Source organism: Wyeomyia smithii, chromosome 3, assembly GCF_029784165.1.
Source record: "Wyeomyia smithii strain HCP4-BCI-WySm-NY-G18 chromosome 3, ASM2978416v1, whole genome shotgun sequence".
In the NCBI taxonomy this organism is placed as follows: Eukaryota; Metazoa; Arthropoda; class Insecta; order Diptera; family Culicidae; genus Wyeomyia; species Wyeomyia smithii.
The window spans coordinates 79375225-79394462 of NC_073696.1; the positions used below are offsets into that span (position 1 = coordinate 79375225).

General features: G+C 37.7%; 1 protein-coding gene across 9 annotated transcripts in view; it reads left to right on the top strand.

Moving 5' to 3' along the window:
• The window catches only part of LOC129732749 (probable nuclear hormone receptor HR3), a 511429-nt gene that overhangs the window by 406801 nt on the left and 85390 nt on the right, over nt 1-19238 (top strand). For 3 of the 9 annotated variants that reach the window (XM_055693928.1, XM_055693930.1, XM_055693932.1), the window contains exon 1: nt 3914-6149. The exons of 4 other annotated variants lie outside the window; for them this stretch is intronic. The gene's annotated coding sequence lies outside the window, so the exon portion shown is untranslated. Of the gene's footprint in view, nt 1-3913; nt 6266-19238 lie in introns of those variants that run through there. 2 more of the 9 variants (XM_055693929.1, XM_055693927.1) reach the window with 2 other exon arrangements.

The window sequence follows — 19238 nt, forward strand, 5'->3', positions numbered from 1 at the left end:
AAACAAAATTAAATTTGGCTGGAGCATTCCCCCAAGCCGTTGCCAAGTAAAATTTTCGACCTGGGATCTGCCCAATGTCAGCCTTGACATAGGTTTCATCATCCATCAGAAGACAAACGTCAAAGTTGGTCAGCACCTGGTCGTATAGCTTCCGAGCACGGATTTTGGCCAGACTATTTTGTTTTAAGGTCCGGTATGGCTGTTTGCTAGCTCGATACGACTTGATTCTCCCGGAGTCGAATTCTCCTCACGATACTATGATAAAAACAAATTTTCTGGCCAATTCACGGGCCAACAGATTGGAATTCCCTTTGATAGTTTTCAAAATCTTACCAAGCAGTTTCCGGTCGACAGTTCCATTTCGATGATTGGCTTGAGGCTTCTGAATCGTCGTGAATGTTTCCTTATTTCGTTTGATATCGCGCCATACGATATTCCTGGTAAATTTCAGCTGTTTAACCTAGATGCACATTTTCCAGACAACTGTGCATAATGTTTTTCTTTCTTTCGACTTCCATGTAGATTATTTACAAAATACAGCCGTTCTTCAGGAGCGCCACAATATAGCAAAATTGGTTCCAATTCTAAATGAAGCAAGATTTATTCTCAAACCTCCCTTCCTAGCCCCCTTTACCGACGCCTTCGCTCTTTTTACTCGTTCTCGGTACTGCCCCACCGAAAGGTCTTGAACGTTCTGGATCTTACGGAAACTTCGATCGGATACGTTGTGATCCACCGCCAATTTACTGGCACTACGTCGAAGATTTTACTTAACCCATTTCCGACTGGTGATGCCGTATGACATCACCTAACTTATACACAGACACGTGAACCGCGACTGTGTGCAAGGCATACGTGTTTGTGAGCTGGAATAAATAAATAATAAGTACGGCGGGAATGTCGAAAAATCGACCAGCAAAGATAACATTAACCATAAAGCCGCAAAAACATTCAAAAATTCAACCATATAAATTATACTTTTGATTTAAAATATTGTTGTTAACTTTATTGCTTTTTTATTTATTGTTTTTTTTCTAATGTGTTGTTATATTCAATTAACAAGTTTTCTTTTAATCTATTTGCAGGTATGTTTGAATGTTTTATCGAAGGAACAAAAATGGTCCAACTCGTGAGTAAGTGTCTAAAGGTAAATATGTAGTTCACCTGAGTGATTGTAGTTCACCTTGAGTGATACCAGTGGAGTAATGGAGAAGTACTGCAAAGGCAAATAAAAATTTCATTCTGACTTTTTCAACGTTTATTATGGTTTTTAAAAAAAATCAAATATGTTAGAAAACCAAACTGTGCTTGTAACCTCCTAGCTATTTTTCAGGTACTATGCTGGTCGACTTGTTGAAGTATTTTGAATCCCGGCTCGGAAGAGACTGTTCGTAAGATCGTAACGCTAGCTCCGTAATTGTCCTGTTCATTAACAGTCATGTAGCACCAATAAGAAGACGAAGAAGATTTTAATTATTTCTTGAACCAGATTCAAATTGCAATACTCCCTATCAGCACTAAGAATATTCTTAAATGAGAAATTATTTTGCATGTGGATATGTACTCTTAGTACTCCCCGAAGGATGCATAAAATGTTTTTGTCGAATAAAACCTATGAACAAAAATTGAAATCAAAATTCAGGCACCGAAATTTAAAAAAAAAAGCCCAACTGAATATGCGCGATTTTTTCGGACATCACTAATTTTCAAAAATCATAACTCATTGGGTCGTATAACAGAAGGTTAGACGAGCAACTCGTCTCATGTAAATACTTGGGTGAGTCGAATACTTGTCTTTTGTAATAGGGTCCATAAACTTTGCATTGTACATTGCAGAATCATATGGGTATATAAATTTGCAATGAACCATTCACAGCATCAACCAAAAAATGGAAAAAATGCCACGATGTCAGACAATCGTAGAGTTAAAGTAAAAATCTATCCACGAGATGTGATTTTTTTTCCGAAAATATGTTCCAAAGACATTTTTTTAAAGGTAATATTTTTAAGGTGGAACCTTTTTCAGCTTCAAGCAATGTTCAAAGAACAATGCATATTGTAAGCAGTGTTGTATGAAAATCGACGAACTCATCATTTTCTCACTGGTAATGTGCACCAAAAATTTGCATAACTGCAATGACCTAACCAATGAGGAACAGAACTTGAGTCCACAAAAAATATTTTGTTATTTTGAATAGAAGAGTGTGGAGACCGAAAATGTCCAAAACTTGACTATATAATTTACACACGAAAACATTGCAGTATTTCATGAAATATTCATTCAATTATTCGCCCTTTTCAGCCTCTCCTAGTGTTCTTCAGCAGAAAGTTTCATGTGCGATATTTACTTTGTAATTTGAAAAATTTATGAAATGTCTCAAGGTAAACTAATAGAAGGTCTGAACAAATCCATACCAAACCATATGGAAATACGAAAAAATTATTTGAAGGGAACTTTGCTCCAGTAAACTGGGTATCTAGACTCAAGAGTAATTTTCTGAAAGGGCATATGCTTTTTGAACAAGGTTTTATCAACGCATTGTAGCTCAGAAATCTGGTTGTAATGGAAAACAATCTGAGGATGAATTGTAGGAATCTGATGATGCTTTGTGGAAAAATATACACCACAAGAAAAATTATGTTTCCACTGCAAAAGAAAAAATCTAAATAAACATTCAATTTTATTTTATAGACTTGATTTATAAAAACAAAAAATATGTGTTCAGTATATTACAGTTCTATGACAAATAGTTGCGGCTTAAACTTTAAAACGATATTTTTTCGTTACGGAGTATGAATCGCTCGAAATAATGGCCAGGATTCCCTGTCTAGCAATCCAAGCAGCAGTTAATACCATTCCAAACAATTCCTCAATTTCGCCCCAAAACGATTGACTATTAATAAAGCGTCAATCATTGCCCTGCACGAGCAACGAACGATAATCACTCTGTCCAAACAAAACATCTCCGCGACCAGAGGTCTCCTTCCCACCCAACCCGAGGGAGCTCTACTGATCACCCAGCGTCACTCACGCACCTTCGCAAAGTGCGTACACCTCCGACATCGTGTCAAGCATCTCACCTATCAGCTGTATTATACGGTGAGTGTATTCATACGATTGTACCGTGTAGTTCGCACCCATAGCCAAACCTACAGTAACCATATCACACGCTTTCGCTTCACCCCCAACTCTCCGAAGCCTGCAACATGCGAAGCAATGTTATTGCACTCCCCCATTCATCGCGCGGTGATCACTCTGTGACGACACGAGCACCATAATCGCAACGCTAAGCAGAACGACATCACACAGTGGCTGCCGGCGAGAGAGCGTCGACCCGTGACTGGCGTTCGTGAGTGGCGCGCGCGTTACGCCAAACAGCAGAATGAATGATGACGCGAAATATCGGTATAGCTCGCGTCGCCATCGCAGCCCGAAGTAGCGTTCATTGAACGCGCAGCGTCGTCGTTGTCGTTCTAACATAAATATTATTCAATAATCATATGCTTGCATTCTCGCTTTTACTCTGGCTTCTCTCTGGTGGTGATTAGCTGAGCAACCGTTCTCCCGCCAAGTTGTGAACGAGAACATGGGATACTACAAAACCCCACTGGAGTGGGTGGTGGAACTCACTGCTCTTGGCTGTGCCATCCCGAATGGTGGGTTGTTGAGATAGGGTTGGGTGGATTGCTGATTGTGTGAACTTCGTCGCTCGCTGGATGTCGGTCGGTCGGTCGTGGTCGCTCAGGTCGGTCAATGGCATCCTCCGTAAGAACTCACGAGTATGATGGGTATGTCGCAGCAGCCTGTGCAACGCCATCACAAGCGCAAGAGAGCGATTCCACCGCGTAAAGTTTCTTTCGTGCGGCGACGGACCTGCCTGTGGTACGGTAGCGGCTGGTTCAATGTGTCAGTATATAGCGGTTCTATCGGTTTGTTCGCTTCCTAGTTCCAGACCAGTCTGCGGCGTTATTTTTGGTCATTCGTTCGACGGAAATACCAGCGAAGGATTTCTGATCCGGATTAAATCCCTGTTTTCGGTGCAGTGGGAACACTATAGTCCCTGTTTCGAGTGTGCTGTCGGAAGCGGTCTAAACTTGGCCGCAAGTCGGGAAAAGTGTCTTGTAGTGAGAATTTTTTTTTTCGGATTTTCGATGGGTCGCCGGAAATAGTTAGGCCGACCGTTTGCTCAAAGAAAACGAACGTGTCGTTCTGAGTTTGTATTTATTTCGATACTTGAATAAATGTGATCGACTACAGCAGATTTTGACATCGGATCAGTTTCAATCGCCGTCGTTATTGTGACGTTAATAGTATTAAAAGAAGTATCAGTCACCAATACCAATAGCACATGATACGTACAGAAATCTACGATGAGCCGAGCAGTGTGTGCACTTAATTAAGTGAATAAGCAAATTTCGCAAAGTTTTCAAACCTGTGCAAGTGTCATTCCCTTTAGAGGTCACTCCGATCCACGACGGAACCGATTCCCAGTCGGGAACCAGCGGTCCGATCGCTTTGATCTACTGTTGTGAAAGTAGGTGCAAAGAAAAGGTGTGAAATAGTTCGAATCGACCGTACAGCAAAAAAAAAAATACGAAGAATGATTTTTTTCATGAAAAATGGATAGGTTCAATGACACGAGAGTGAGAAGCAAACACACAACCTAAGCCAGTGAAAAGAAAGAAAAAAGTATACAAATATAAATATATTGGTTAATATACACTCTCATATTCTTGAATGGCTACACGTCGAAGTCACACCGAGAGCGGGAGTGCCAAGAAGAGCAGGAGTGACAGAGAGAACGCAAACGATCGAGAACACAGTGCCAGTGGGGTGGGCTGCAGTGGTTAGGGGGCGGAACAGAGCACTCTAGTGAAAAGGGAGCTACTACCAGCAGCAAAAATAACAACAACAACGGCTCTAGTGCTACCGCGAGTGGCCAAGAAGGGAATGACATACACTCAGCTAGATTTTGGGAAACCTGCCACGGTCGTCGTCGTAGGGGCTTGTTCAGAACGCAAGTTTGCGTGTAATAAAAAACCGCGTGTATTCGGACTACTAACACTACCGCGACGGATAAGTTTGGTTGAACATTAAGGCGGTAATTGGGGAATCCGAAATGTCAATCTTTGGCGCGAAACTATTTAAATAAGTTTTTGAAAGAAAGTTTTGAAAAGTTCTAAATCGTATTTGCTTTGTTTCGTAAGGGCTTTTTCACGCTATCCGATCTGGTGTCTCATAAATGGAATGATTCTTCTGAAAGCTAGATTTGGCAATACGTAGTGTACAGTTCAGTGCCTTCTGGTCCGGTCGACCGGAAGTGGCTGCCACCATAACTCATGAATGGTAATAACGGTGGAGAAGATACCTCGCAGTTTTCGGTGCTAGCAGGGTTTATGTCATACATCGTGGTTTACCGTGCTGTAAGAAATAAAACCCACAAAAGCTGTGACTAGGAGCGTTCCTTGAACCCCCAAACGTCACAGTGTTGATCGGAAGCTATACGCAAGGATGAGTTATGGTGGCGGCATTCAACGTAGTTGCCGAAATTGTGAAGAAACGTCAGCGATCAGTCGTTGTTTGTGTCTGCGTGTGTTTGCCTCTGCTGAATTTTTACAGGAATTTTACGCACTCATAGGATACAAAGGATCTTACCCACTCAAATTTTTACAATAATCGCGAAGAAATTTTATGAAATTTGATAAAAAAAAGTGAAAAACTGAAGTGTACCGCAGAAGCGTGAAAAGCGAAAAATGTGAAAAGGAAAATCAAGGTTAGTCGTAAACCGAAAATCAGTATAGTGCAACAGTGAATACATACACAAGATAATAGCAGCTGCTAGAGCTGACGAGAAAAACGGTTGGCCAACATTGGCTTAACCAACTGCTTCCTCAACAAAGCCCAAAACGGGAGCCTTCTGCGTAGGAACTACGGTTTCATTGATTCGATAACAACTGATTTCTCCGCCAGTGCTTATAACCAGTTCATGCATATGCAAATTCGAAATTGAATGGATTTGTTCAAATATTTATTCAATATTTAAAACAACGAAACTGTGAGCTGTACAAATATATACAAGAAAATAGGCAACCAGTTGAAATAACAAATCGTTCCTGTCGAAAAAAAAACCAAGCTCAATAGTTCACCGGTAAGGTCAAACAGCGTACGGCTCAGAGAGAAAGATATTAAAAAAATCCAATCCAACGCGGAGCTCTTTCATGCCGGCAAAGTTTAATTAAAAACAAAATTTACATAAATTCGCAGGTACAGGTGATGCATTAATATTTAATAAATAAAAGGGTAACTGTTTTTTCTCGTTTTCTCTCGCCCGCGCCGCCCACAAAGCAAATCTCTCCGCCCCCGTAGTGCACACTAACAACAATCACGGATTTCAATTATTTATAAGCCATCTGGTGGGCTTCAGCCTGCCGCAATCTGGTTGACACGTTTCGTTCGCTGTAGTTATACTATACAATTGCTATTGTTGTTTTAAATATGATATATTGTTTTTGAACGAATTTAATCATACAACGGTCGTAGGTCACATCGTCATTCGTGATGCAGGAGGCTCGAGAGAGAGCAGAGGAAACTATTTGGATAAATCTATGTTTAACTAGGGATACTTTTCTCTGGCACGTTTATTGTAAAGCACACGAAAGCGCATTTAGTGCGGATGTTAGTTTTATATGTACAAAAAATTATTACGTAGTTATTTGAAATAATTATTTGTTTATTTCAAATAACTAAGAATGTGGCAGTATAAAGATTAATATTGTAGATTCTGTAACGTTTCATCAAGGCAATATCTGCCTAGAATAGGAACAAAATCGTGTAAACGATTAAATATCCGTTATTTTTTAAACAGTTCAGTGTTATTATATCAAACGCTAACAATTATTATTAAATTATCTAGATTTCCAACATAAATCAGCTAAATAAATTCATTCATATATAAACAACGATCAAAATTAGGAAACTGTCTGAGCATTCATTTTCGTAAAAAAAAACTTTAAAAAAAATATTTCGGGTTCCCTCACTAAAATGAAACGGTTTTTTCTGATTTTTTTTTTCAAAATTAATTTTTATTCAGACAATTTAGTTGCTCAAAATTCTTCTGAACATTTTAATTTGGGCACTCTTGAAAATACAGTTTTCATAACAAAAACTTTTTCTTGTCCAGTATTTTTCACGCAGTTTTGCTTCTGAACGATCATGCGTCTCAACATGCGTCTCATGCGACAAAAGTTAATAAAAAGGTGTTGAGGGATGGTTTTTTAGAAAATTGTCAGAATTTTCATTAAAAAATATTTAAAAAACCGAATTTGTGTTGCTACACTAGGAAAAAAAAACAAAAAAAAAGGAATTTACAAAAACAGTCATCTCAGATCTCGGTCAACTGAGGTTTTATTTGTGGGTTTTTTGTGTGTATCGAAAATCAAGAAAAAACTCCGGAGTCGAATATCTATTCTTAACGTCTTGTGTACTAAGGATATGGATTACACTGGTCGACAAAATGAAATAAAAGTGCATTCCTAAAGCTAAAACCGGATAAAATGGAACATCATAGCTAATCAACCAACTCTCTGAAAAAAGTTCAAAGAAATGGTTAAGTACCTATAATTTTTCATTTTTTTCTTATTTGAGCTTCTGGACTGCACCTGTGTTGACCTGTGTTATTCTCGTGTGCAACGGAGGTATAAGGCCTGTACAGTAAAAAAACGCACCAGACAAAAATGTTCGCTAAAAACTTATTTTAAGTCGGATATTCTTGAAACTTTGAGGGAATGCAACACTAATACATATTAGGGTGGGGAATCGTTATATGGAAAAAACGAAACTTGATAGCAGAAAGCCAGAACCAAGTTTTTTTGTTCTATTTGGGGCCCCAAACAATCCTAAATTTATCGGAAGTCGATTGGTTTTGTCTCCGCTTGGCGTATTGCATTTCAAATTTGTATGGAGATTTGTATGGAAAAACCAACTTTTATGCATGTTCCATTCTAAAGGGCTCAAATTGGTTTTATAACTTCAAATGGTAGGTTTTTTGATGCCTAACAACTTGGCCGAAGACACTAAAGAGCTAGGGTGATCCAAAAAAATACTAGAGCTGCTCAAAGTTGAGTATGTCCAAATTTATGATGCAAATCATTTTTTCTGCCAACACTGCCAGTGTACCGGCGTCAGTCAGATTTCCATTAGAAGTAACCTCTGAAACACGTTGTAGATTCTTCCTGCGCCTAGAATATTGCCCTAAATTTGTTTGCTTGATCCAGCTGAGTGCACAAACTCGTAACGACAGGTTACTTCTGATGGGAATCCTACTGACGCCGATACATTGGTAATGTTGGCAGGAAACCAGATTTTCTGCATTTAAATCGACATACTCAACTTTGAACAGCTATAGCTCTTCTTAGAGACATTCTAGCTCTTCATTGTCCTCTGCAAAGTTGTTAGGCATCTTAAATACTATACTTTAACATAATGTAGTGCATTATTAGAGCATTATTGAGCTCTCTAGAAAGGTTAATGCAGAAAAGTAGGTTTTCCCATATAAATTTTCATACAAATTTGAAATGCAATGCGCCAAGCGGAGACAAAACCAATCGACTCCCGGTAAGTTTAGGGTTGTTTGGGGCCCCAAAAGGAACCAAAAAAACTTGATTCTGGAAAATCGATTACTTTTCCCCACCCAAATACATATGGATTTTGTTTCGGCATCATTACTTTATTAAACTTCCTTTTCATCGCTAAAAGCCCGGCGGACACGACTTTTTTGGTCACTTTCATCCATTACTTCTTCAACTCCAACTCGTTCTCAAACACCTTGGACGATTATCGAATTTTGGCCTTCATTGTTGCCCAAAATCTTTCCATCGGACGAATCTCTGGTTAATCTGAGGGGTTGGTGGTTTTTGGTACAAAGTGTCATTGTCTCTGTACCAATCCAAGGCCTTCTGTAGGCACTTGGTGCGGTAAAGTTATACGCACGATGAGGACCATATGAACAAACACAAATAAAAGAAATCTCAGAGAAAATCATAGTAAAAATTGTTTCAAGCATTCTCCGCATTCTAATGTGAAACTAAAAACGTACAGCTACAGAGTTAAAGTATAGTTCTGATGTAGCTACACCGTAACTCAGTACCACCCCGGACGCTCCATATAACCGTAGAGAAAGCATCAGAAAAGAAATATTTGCTGTGTGGTGCTGTTCTTCGTTTGTTGCGTGCCGAGCCAAAGACGAGCATCAAACACCGATTACCTGATACTCGTCTTCGGCTCGGCTTGGTAAAGCACGCACCGCTTTTAGTGCTTTGCGTACATTACCAAGTTTTCTGTTACCCGTACCAGCATGTTTTTCTTAAGGACATCAATTTTAAGAACATTCTAACAGCAGATCATTTAATTATCGATTAGAGGGATTGTGAAGAACTTTTCGAAAAAGTTTTACCTTCGAGACATCAAAATAGCTTAGGCTCCTGATAGCAAACATCAGTTGACCTGTTGGAACGAGGAGATTCTGCCAAATTGTTTTCTGATACTTAGAGAATATCACAGCAGGCGGTTGGTGTCTATTCGTGGCGTCCGTGCTAGGCATGCTAGCACGTGATTGTTTATTTTCTCGCGGAAGTTCGACATTGAAACTTTTTATCAATATATATATAATGTAATATATAATGTAATAATAATCTATACCTATAGAAATGCAGTCCGGTCTGTCTGTCTGATCCATATAGGCTCGGAAACTACCGAACCGATCGACGTGAAAATTTGTTTGTAGGGGTTTTAGGGGCCGAGAAAGGTTCCTATGATGGTTTGAGACCCCTCCCTCTTCGGGAAGGGAGGGCCCCAATACACATGAAACACAAATTTCTGCACATCTCAAAAACTAACCGAGCAAATGAAACCAAATTTGGCATGTGGATGGTTTTAGGAGAAACAAATATGTCCATATTGATTCGACACCACTCCCTCTTCTGGAAGGGAGGAGTTCAATACAAATGAAACACAAACTTCTGCATATCTAGAGAACTAACCACGTAAATAGAACCAAATTTGGCAGGTGAATGTTTTTAGGGATAACAAATATATCCATAATGGTTTGACACCCCTCCCTCTTCTATAAGGGAGGGGTCTCACACAAATGAAACTCAAATTTCGCACAGCTCGAGAACCAATCAAGCAAATATAACCGAATTTGGCAAGTGAATGTTTTTAGGTGTAACAAACATGTTCATAATGTTTCGACACCCTTCCTTCTTCTGACATGTCTCCAAATACCATTTCGAAATCTAAGATGGCGACTTCCGGTTTCTGAAAAACAGCGGCAAATGACCAAATACCACCCAATATGGGTATTTCCGGGATTGTTATGATGCACTGAAGCCACAAATCGACCACAGACAACATTTTGAATTGTAAGATGGCGACTTCCGGTGTCTGGAAAACAGCCGAAAACGACCAGATATCACCCAATATGAGTGTTTCTTTAACCAGAATGCCGATCAGGGGCCAGAAATTGTCTCCAAATGCCATTTTAAAATCCAAGATGGCGACTTACGTTTTCTTAAAAAATAGCCTGAAGTGACCAATATGTGTATCACCGGATCCAGAATGATGCAAGGAGCTAAAAATTGACCTCAGACACCAGTTTGAATTGTAAAATGGCAACTTCTGGGGAACAGCCGAAAATAACCAAATACTACTACATATGGATATTTCCGTAATCGAAATGATGTATAGAAGAATTCGAAGATGACCACTTTCAGTTTCTGGAAAACAACGAAAATAACTGAAAGGCACCCAATATATTTCCGGAATAGAGGTGATGAACAAAAGCCAAAAGTCGAGGATGTTTTCATTCCGATAAAACCAATCATTTCAAACGATATAAACAAATCACAAGGAGTAAATGAATTTGAAATGTTTAAAATTATTGAATTAAACACTAAAATAGGCAGGACGAAGTTTGCCGGGTCAGCTAGTGTAATATATAATGTTAACTGACATATCACGGGGGCAAATTCAAGAAAAAAAAGTTTCTGTAACAAAGACTTTTTCATGTTTGACGCAGTTTCACGGGTTTTGCATCTGTGACCATAATCGTTCGGAAATGACAAGAGTTAGAGAAAAGTTGTCAAAAAGTGGTTCTTGTGAAATTGCCTTAATTGTCATCAAAAAATGTTGAGAAAAAAGATTTTAAGATAATGAACTGATTTTTTTTTTCAAATGAAAAGTTGTATTTTTGTTACAAAAAAATAGATAGTCCATCGATAAAGTATGCTGAAATCCTTTCAAGACTGCTCTGCTTATAGGTTTAGAAGTCAAGAATGAGAATCCATCGTATTCGAAACCTTCCACCTTGAAGGATGCTAAGAATAGGAAACAATCCGAATCGCTTCAGCTGATTCGCGCAAGTAAATTTGTGTGTTTCCCATGTGCCCCTTTCAGATTTCAAATCCCAACACGTTTTGTAGATTTTATAGCTTTTAAGCAATAAATTTTAGAATAAAAAAAAACCTGAAAAACACACTGCTAGGAAACTTTTTTCGTAAGAAATTACTTGACCTGTAATGTATGAATGATTCCAGAGATAATATATGGCTTGCTTATGAAAAATCAGTTTATTGAAGGTATGTTTTGAAAAAAAATAGTAGGGGGTGGTATTCAAGACACGACCGCATGACGTTGACTACCGTATTCTTATATTCCATTAAAACAAATAGTAGAGGGAATTGCAACGCATCTTTTACAAAACTTCGAGGCACCAAAAGGTACCAGTTGCCGATTATTCTTGTTTACTGGTTAGTCAGTCCGGAATTCCAGACATTTAAGTATTTTGCAGTAGCCATGTACAACTAACAGCCACCAGCATTACTGGTGAAACCGGCACGAGATGACCGGTGCTATTTTGTCTCTCCTCCTTTCAGCTGCTAACACCTAGCGTCCGTATGTAACCGGTACGGTTTAGTAATGAAACTGATGGGGTGAAATGTTCAAACGGTACCTTTTATACCAAGGCTTCGTCAGTTAGTTAGAAAGAAGGAGGGGCTAAGTAGATAATGAAATGACAAGGAACGTAAATAAGCATCGGAAACAGAAAGTGACAACAACAATAACAACAAAGTCAGATCGGTTGTATCCGTTAGTGTCGACTGTGCTTGGGAAGAGAGGTAGTGATTGGCTGCGCGGTATGATTTAGACAATCGATATTAATTACCAATTTTCCAATAATGTATCTCAAACAATAGTTTGTTTTTGTTACATAAATTTAACCGTAAAAGAATTTCTGATCGATTGATGCCAAAACCTCAAAAACCTGATTATAAATGACTGAAGAATAAGCACTCAAAACCTGACCACTTTTCCCTGATTTTCCCTGGTTGAATTACTAGATTTTCAAATTCAGGCGCCTAACTTCGATATAGACGTTAGTCAACGTCAAGATTGAAAGAGTAAATGACGTTGTATTGCATAAGCGCGTTTTCATGCCAAATCGACCATTTTTAATTTGGATGAATTTTCGCACACGTATTTGACTCAGCAAACTTCGTATTTTCCGCGGGTGGACAAAGTTTTCAGATCCAAGAGTAGTTTTCTGAAAGGGCAAAATATGCACTGTTAAAAATTTTTTTGATCAAGATGAACTCTAAATAAACACCTTATTTCCATTTACAGAATTTTTTTTTTTTTTTTACTTTTCTTTCAAAGAAACCTTAAATTATAGCAAAACTAAGTGATCGGTAACACCACTTTTATTAGGGTAGAGTCAATTTTCCATCGGCTCGTAAACAAAACTAATTTTAGTGGCATATTTAGGACTACGAGATCACGTGGTATAATGGAAGTGATAACTAAAAAGATGAGGCTAAGTGTAGTGTACAGGTAGGAGGTGTTTCCACAATTTACTTGCACAAAGGTCCAGAAACCAAATTTAGGGGGAAATTTGGGTCAAGAGCTCTAAAGCAATATTTTAAAGAAAAACTTTCTTCTACAAAGCTGTTACATGTGATAAAGCACTTATTGAAAAATTATCAAAAATTATGGTGACCCAAATTTTCGATGAAATCAAGTATCTAACTTTTTTATCTTTGTAGATAGAAAAAAAAATGTTTTAAAATGTTATAGCTCCGTTAGTTTTAAGAAACTTTGTAAAAAAAGTTTTTCTCTATCTTTTAAAACAACCGATTTATATTGGAAAAAATTCATTTAGCGCTTTTTTATTTCAGTTTTCACCTTAAAGCTGTCTTTGAACGACTTTAAGTGCTTTCTGAGAGAAACAATTTTCAATGCTGACATCGTAAATATCTTAATTCTACTCAAAGTTATTATTTTCGATGAAAAACGAAGAATATGCGTTTTTCATTTGTTTGTCATTCTTTTCGGGGCAAACATGAAAAATATTTCTTGGCCTTAATTTGAAGGGCATATTCCACTGTATAAATGGAGAAATTTTTTGAAATATGTTATCTTTTGAATTTGAATAAATTCAGTTCAAAAAACATGACAAAAATTTCAATAATTTTATATATAATGAATATAGAGGTACACAGATTTATTTTTTTGGTATTTTTTCCTAGAAAAAGTATTTAACTTTAAATTTGATTCAAAATGAATCTGTGTGCTTTTATATGCATAATATATAAAATTATTGTAATTTTAGTCATGTTTTTAAATTGAATTTACTCAAATTTGAAAAATTACATATATCTAAAAATTTCTTCTTTTATACAGTCAAATGTGCCCTTCAAATTGAGACCAAGAGATATTTTTCATGTTTGCCCCAAAAAGAACGACAAACAAATTAAAAACGCATATATTTCGAAGAAAAACAATAATAACTTTGAGTATAATTAAGATATTTAAGATGTCAGCATTGCATATTGTTTCTCTCAGAAAGCTCTAAAAGTCGTTTAAAGACAATTTTAAGGTGAAAATTGAAATAAAAAAGTTAGAGTGCAAAATGTGTTTTTTCTTTTTCAATATAAATCGGTTGTCTTTCAAGATAGAGAAAAACTTTTTTACAAATTTACTTAAAATAACGGAGTTGTTATATTGTAGAACAACTTTTTTTTTCTATCTACAAAGATAAAAAAGTTAGATACTTGATTTAATTGAAAATTTGGGTCACCCTAATTTTCGATAATTTTTCAATAAGCGCTTTATCACATGTAATAACTTTGTAGAAGAAAGTTTTTCTCTAAAATATTGCTATAGAGCTCTAGACCCAAATTTCCCCCTAAATTTGGCTTCTGGACCATTGTGCATTGGAAGTGACAATCAAAAGTAGCGTCATTTGCTTCCCGCATGAATACTTGCATCAAAGCTTGTATGCATGTCCGAGTGGACAGACAGTGCTACTACTTCTACCGTGCATAGAGCAAACGCAATGCAAACAAGAAGGGTAAACGCTCCATTATTCATCTCCACAGCTAGCTGCACCTATTTTTATCTTATTTCTCTCATTTACCGTCAAATATCTACAAATTTTTGAGATTAAATCTATTTGCTTCTTGACTTTGTCAAGTGGTTGAAAGTTTTACGTTGAAAATATGGTAAAATTTGACGATAAATTGATGAGATGACTATAGGTACTGAGATGAGTATAGGAGCGATAACCCTATCTTTTTTTTTGCTTATGTTTTGCAATTTGTTGTCACTATTTTTAGTTTAGGTTTTTAGTGTCGCATTTGTGGATGCGATCGAGTAACACATCACATTATTTATGTATTACAAGTTTGGCAGTTTGTCAACAAATTTCAGGTTATATTTATGTATATATGTACATGGTAAGATTTATTCATTTAGTTATTCAATGGATTATCTTGTCACTCCTCTGTTCGATAAACTTAACATAACATCCAAAACGGGTCAATAATTTTTATATAAATGTATCAAATGAATTGAAAGTCTGATAATAGTCAAAGAATCTATAAATTTCTTATATTGCTTTAAGGTGAGGCTTACCGAATGGAAAATTACACTGGAATGTACTGCAAGTACTCAGTCATTTTTTTAAAAGTCTTTGGAAGTTCGGTAGAGCTAACACCTTCTAGATCCCGAAACTAAGATAATTGCAAAAATGAATAATTGCAACTGTCTTTTTTTTTATAACATCACTGTCAGACAGCGGGATCTATAAATAGGTTTCCATCTACACACACATACGTTTTCCTAAATATTTTCAATGTGATGGTTTTAAAAGATTTTGTTAGATGTTTTCAATCAAAAAGCTGTTGGTAATTTCGATTTAAGGTTTAGAAAGTTCGAAAATTAACACCAAATATGTTTTTATTACAAAATAAAAAGATGAATGTTTCTTCAAATATATGTTTCATTGATACTTGACACTATGCCATAAGTTTTGGTAAAAAGTTCGAAATGGAGAAATTTATAACGAATTTTTACTTAAAGGAAATTCTCGAAAAGCGTATTTTCATAAAAATTATAATTTTAAAATATCGGCCTCTTCCTGGTTCTCTACTGAAGATAGTTTTGGCGGCTCTCTCGTCAGGCATTCTGGCTACATATCCAGCCCACTGCAGCCTGCCCCGCTGTATTACCTTCACTATATCAGCATGTTTGTATACCTAGTACAACTCGTGATTCATGCGTCTGCGCCACGCTCCATATTCCAGTTTACCGCCAAATATCGATCGCAGAACTTTACGCTCAAAAACTCCGAGCACTCGTCGATCAGCTTCCTTCAGCGTCCATGCTTCATGTCCGTAAAGGGCCACCGGGAGTATCAGCGTCCTATACAGCGCTAGTTTTGTGCAAGTTTGCAAACTACGGGACCTTAGCTGATTAGGTAGTCCGTAAAAGGCCCTGTTCGCAGCTGCAACTCGTCGTTTCACTTCACGGTTAATATCGTTGTCACATGTCACAAGTGTACCAAGATAAACGAAATCTTCAACCACTTCAAATCGTTGCCCATCTATCTCCCACGCTCTCTGCCAGCTACCATGTACTTCGTTTCAGCAGAGTCAATGACAAGCCCCAGTCTCGCTGCTACCCTCTTAAAAGGTACGAAGGCCTCCTCCAAGGCCTAACGGTTGATACCGATAATATCGATGTCGTCCGCAAAACCAAGAAGCATGTGAGATTTCGTGATGATCGTACCGTTTCCTACCACGTTTGCTGCACCCTCAAGAGCGATGTTAAACAGTAAGTTGGAGAGCGCATCCCCCTGCTTCAGTCCATCTGATGTTACGAACGCGACTGATGTCTCGCTAGCTATCCGCACGCATGATTTCGATCCCTCCAGCGTCATACGACTCAATTAGTTTCGTCTAGAAACCGTTTTCCAGCATGATCTGCCACAGCTCGTTTTTTTCACTGAGTCGTATGCCGCTCTGAAGTCCACAACAGATGGTGAGTCGGTAAGTTGTACCCCCGGAAATTATCGAGGATCTGTCGCAGGGTGAAGATTTGATCCGTCGTGGAACGCTCCTGCCGAAAACCAGCCTGGTATTCGCCAACAAAGGATTCCGTTAACGAAATCATGCATACTAGAGTGTCCAATGCTGAAAAAGTCAAGGTGCTCACCCCTAAATTGGAGTATAACGTTATTTATAGCATTTTTGAAAAATATTCAAAAACAACCCCACAAAAATGAAAAAAAATATATGGAAAAATTAAGGAATCGGACATAATTGAAAAATGTGGAAAAGAGTGGGTTTGTAGCTTAAAAAACTAATTTTTTCTTAAATCACGTTTGGGCAACCTGAAACATTTCTTTAGAAAGTCGAAATGTTCTACAAAAAATGCTATAAATCACATTATTTTTCAATTAAGGGCTGAGCACCTTGACTTTTTCAACATCGATTTTTTTGGGACACCCTAGCACACCCTATGATCTCCAATTATTATGTTTTTGATGGCATGTTAAAAAAGTGAACAATTAGCTTTTTATTACTTTATCTGTTGGCTGTAATCACACACAATAAATGGCAAAAGCTCAAAAAATAGTTTCATTCATCTTCAACCATTATAGAGTACAACATGGTGGGTAATTCATATTTCCTAACGCTTCTCATAACTGTCGATGTTATTATTTTTACGATTCCATCATTATGCATCTGAATCAGTTGCTAATGATGCATTTAGCGATTTAGTAGCTGAGCGTTTCAGTTCACTAGTTAAGCGTTCAGAAATAACGTACCTTCACCCTGATTATAACTCGATTCGAGAATGAAGAGTATAATCTTGAACCAAGTTTCAGTTGAAACTTTTAGAGCAACTAACTTTCCATCATACAAACCACTATTTCTGTATCATATCATATCAAAGGGACAAAAACTGGGAACTCGAAGCGAAAATAAAAATACAGTGAGTAATACTCTACTACAAAAGTTTTTTTTCGTTCAGCATACTCTTATCTGAAAAAAATTCTACTAGTCATATCACATCAACTGCAATTTTGAAATGTCACAACAATCAGTATCTCATAAAAAGTAACCTTGAAAAGTGTTATCATCACGCCTCGTAGCTCAAAGGTGATTAACAAGGTGCAGATGAAATTCGGAACACTGAACCTAATTGCAAATGGAGTAAAGTTTAAAGCTGAGTGAAATCTGTTTTTATTGCGCAATAAAAAGCGCTCGAAATATAAAAACACACGTCGCCATAAACCAGCTGCTCCTATTAGCATACGCCGCATAAACTCACCTCACTTCATCTCCAATCATCCTCCGATGATTTACAGCTATACCGAACATTCCGACACGACAGCATCATTTTGTTTCTGTTACAATTAGTCGAAAGTTTCTCTAAATTCGCCCTACAGACCTATTATATTTGAACTTACTCGGATTCCCCTTTTCATTGCGATTCCTAGGCTGAGTCAAAAATAACAACAACAAAAACAGCAACAACAAACCGGGCATTGACCCTGGAAAGTGGCAAGCCGCGCGATATCAGTGACTTACTTGTGCCGCACTTTGCTCGCCCACCGCCTGTGCCTCACCTGCCGCGCTTGTCTTCTTGTGTTCAAATCGTACCTCTACTCATCGCTCGGGTAATGTTTTATTTGCTTTACATTTTGCACTTTTGACACCTCCCGTATACGTGAAGGCCTTAGCGACCGCCGGTTGCCCATTACGGCCATCGCGCTTCGGTATCAACGGGCGAGCGAGCGCGATTATGTCATCTCAGTTTTGTTTCGCAAAAAAAAAGACCGAGGAAATTCCACGCGGAGTACCGCCACCATCATCCAGGCGGCAGGCATAGGTCGTTGTTAATGTTGCTGAGGCTATTATCCGTCAGCGGTGCGGCCGGTATATTACGGTCGCTCGTCATTCCGTTTGCTCTCGCTTTTTTCCTGACTCTATTTTCGGTCGTCACATTGTGTGACGTCCTTTCGGTCCGGCAGAATGCAACAACATGAAGGCGGCTTCAAATGAAAATTAATGTGGATTCGGTTTCGGATGGCTTAACGGTAGGATTTGCTGCTAGGATGACTGTGATCTATGCCTACGAGAAAGATGGGTTGAAAGATTATGCGATGCGACGCAGTGATTGTAATTGCAATTAGTTACAGGTCCGAGTGACCTTTACTGGGGTAAATTTGGCATTAGTAACTAGTTTCACATGGCAGTTATCCGTTCAATAAACCTGAAATAGATGTGTGGATAAGTTTTTGCTGGTAATAAATTAGGATTCTTCTTATGAAATCCTACACAACCGTGAATGGGGGCCGCATGAAAAAGTTTTTGTTAGAAATTATAACTAAATTGTCTATCAGAGAAAAACTTTATTTGGAAACAATCTGAGATAATCCATTTTTTTAATCTCTTCTTGATTTAACAATAAACTTTATTCAGTGTAGATTCACAAATTCAAATTTTTCAATATTTTTCAATGAAAATTCAGACAATTACCAAAACAAACTTGAGCCGTTTTCAAATGGTAGTACAAATAAATTTTCACACAGCCGTAAAGTTTTATTTAATTCTGAGAGGATGATGCCAACATCTGATCGAGTTGGCGCGAAGGCCTTCTCAAATGTTTTCATTTTGAATTTTCTTCAACGGTTCTTCTTCAAAAATTTGGTATAGAAAAGTATCCACCCTCCGTATTTTGGAAGGTTTATACAAATAAGTACAAATTTAGCTAGATACAAATATTTGAAAAGGGCGAATACTAATAAGAAAAAACCTTCTCTTATGAATGAGATAGCGCCTTCAAGCATTCAGGAAAAATGTGCATCTTTCAAAGATATAAAATTTGTTTGAAA